The sequence below is a fragment of the Paramormyrops kingsleyae genome, chromosome 18 (assembly GCF_048594095.1).
Source record: "Paramormyrops kingsleyae isolate MSU_618 chromosome 18, PKINGS_0.4, whole genome shotgun sequence".
Lineage (NCBI taxonomy): Eukaryota > Metazoa > Chordata > Actinopteri > Osteoglossiformes > Mormyridae > Paramormyrops > Paramormyrops kingsleyae.
In genome coordinates, this window is record NC_132814.1 from 25,046,810 (window position 1) to 25,049,519 (window position 2,710).

The 2,710-nt window shown below is 42.4% G+C and overlaps 1 long non-coding RNA gene across 1 annotated transcript; it reads left to right on the plus strand.

The window, feature by feature from the left end:
* The first annotated feature begins 413 nt into the window (after positions 1-413).
* Positions 414-1,981, plus strand: LOC140579609 (uncharacterized). The gene is made up of 2 exons (XR_011983549.1): positions 414-595; positions 1,288-1,981. It is a non-coding gene; the product is annotated as an uncharacterized lncRNA (long non-coding RNA).
* Positions 1,982-2,710: the final 729 nt, after the last annotated feature.

Below are 2,710 nucleotides of genomic sequence, written 5' to 3' on the forward strand. Positions count from 1 at the left end.
CATGGATCTGTATATCTATTTCCAGCACCAATGGGTAGTAAGTTGTAACTCTTAAGCCGTAACTCTGCAAAGCTTTATGTGTGAGTATGAACTGTTAGTTCTTAAAGAAACTGAGTGCACAGGTGCCTCTCAATTCCCCTGGCCTCTTTCTGTCTCTCCTTCTACTCCCTTCATCTCTAAATTCAACAAAATCTCCCTTCCTGGCTCTCTGCCACTGTCTTCATTGTAATCTTCTCCTTCCTTCTTTTTTTTTTATGAAAATGAGATTTGTTTATCCAGACAGCTGCACATGAGAGGATGGGGTATGTTTCACTCTGTCACAGTCCTCATTTATGGTGCAGCACAGTGGTGTCAGGGGGTGTATGTGTGTGTGTGTGTGTGTGGGGGGGGGGGGGGGGGGCTCGTGTAGCTCATGTGTGTTTGCAGGCAGGGTGTGGGGACTGCACTGCAGATAAATGGATGCAGCACTGCAGGCTGAGTCAGCAGCCATCCCCCGCTCAGCTCCACCCACTGTCTGCAGTGAGCACTGCCCAGATGGGCCTGGCCACAGTGACATTGTCTGCTGTGAAAGAAAGGAAAAAACCATTTCTATAAGGTATGGCACATGAATGACTTTTTTTTATTACTATTATATATTACTGGGCTTGGGAGGCAAACTCGCACGTCTGCTGCAATGTCTGTCCTCAACCCTGTGCGCACGAGGAGAAGCAGGCACCAAAAACTGGACCATGAGACAAGTCAGGTGTCACGTAAAGAGGAAAAGCATATTCTGTGATCCTAAGTGGAGCTGGCAGGTGGCGTAAATCTACCTATGTTCCCGGTGGTGTCTATAACCTAAGAAATGAAGTTTATGCCGCATGCATTATATGTTGAAGCTAATAAGAGAGAAGGAGAAACTGGACTCTGCTTTGTTTTAATGTTTATGGGAATTACTTTGTAGCTTTATTACTATTAGTAATGATTTAAGTTTCTGTTATCCGTACAATAATTTGTATTTAAAATGCATTTTTTAAATTTCTATGATATATTTCACTAATTTAAACTCGTTTGTGCACCTAATAAGGAAAATTTACAGAAAATAATGTATATTTTGAAGTTCCTCTGAACTTTAATGAGGGGTGAAAGGGAATGTAATTTTTGGGGTAAAATAGGTTCTATTCTAGCAACTAGCCACATAATCCAGTATAGGTAATCCCCCTTATTAAAGAAAAGGCTCAAAAAGCCTCAACTCGAGCTCAATGGAAGTTCAATGGAAACAATTACTGTTGCCCTGCCTTTTCCCTACAGGAGACGGACTGATCCCTGGGTGTTTGCCGTCCCTGGAGACTGTAAGAGAGAAAGTACTTAAGTGTGGAGTTTAAGTGCACTTAGGCTAGATTCGCACTTTGGGTGGAGAAATACCAAAACATGGGAGCGCCACATGTAAAGACCCTTATGCACATTCTGTCACCGATTTAAGTACTATTATACTATTATAACGGTTAGTTCCGATCCAGCAATCTGATTGGACAAGAGGCTTTCAATTAGTGCGGTTATCAGAGTATAATGGCACTCGGACATTTCACATCAGCTGTGTCACTCCGCTTTACAGGCGTATCTAAAAACCACCACATATGCCTCATTTCCACCGACACGGAGCCGGTGCTGGGCTGGTTCTCGCTTGGTGGCTTTTGAGAACTTGCCTACATTTCCACCTGTATCAAAAATTAATGTAAGCAGAAGTTAAAGTGAATGTTCATATGTATTCCATTTTGTTGGATTTATTTTGATCTGTTTCAGATTGTAAGTTTTTATAAGTTGCCGAACCGACAAAAAGTTTTCAGAATATGACTCGTTGCTCCCTGTCTCTATTTCCTGTATCCACTTTTGTCTCCTTAAAGGCTCCCCATCTGTGTGTGTAAGTGAGTTTATTCTTTACTCGCTTGTTGTTTTACTGTTGTCCTTTTAAGGATCACGCAATAAAAGTCTGCTAATAACTGAACTTTGCTGTCCGCCTCATGATCTCTTCGACACTTGAGTGCCACAGCATTTTATTTATTAGACCCGTGGCATGGTTTTAATTTACAATGCAACTAAACTATATCGGTTATGGATCGAATAGGTATGCGAATGTTTGGAGCGATAGCCCGTCCCTCTTTCGCTGACATTACGGGAACTATTTTTATTTGCGGAGGCCCATAAATGTTGCCCACAAAAAGTGTTGTATCTTATTACTGTTACCTTATAAATGCTACTTGATGAACTGCTGTATAAAAGCCATACGAGGCCTGTGGCCTCAAGCCTATGACCAAATTACAGCCATGATATATTGGAGTACAGTCATACTCCGTCTTGCATGTTATTGCTGTTATTGCTGTTATCACTATGTGCTCTGGAGGGCTGTATTAAGTATAATAATAATTGATACTTTATTGATTCCCCATGGGGAAATTGTCTTTTACGCCTCCCTCAACTTGCTCTATGTAGAGTAAGCTGTCGGCAAAGGGCAGCCACCCACAGCAGTACCCAGGGAGCTGGGGGTTAAGGGCCTTGCTTAAGGACCCACAGACGTGCTGAGGCTGGGTCTGAACTGGTGACCTGCTGATTACATGCACACAGGCTTAGTCTACTGTGCCACACGCTGCCCCAAGTGATGTGCCTCTACACCAAAAGCAATATTACAGTGTTCAGAAAGCCGAACATGTAACAAAACAAAACTTTTTACATTTAT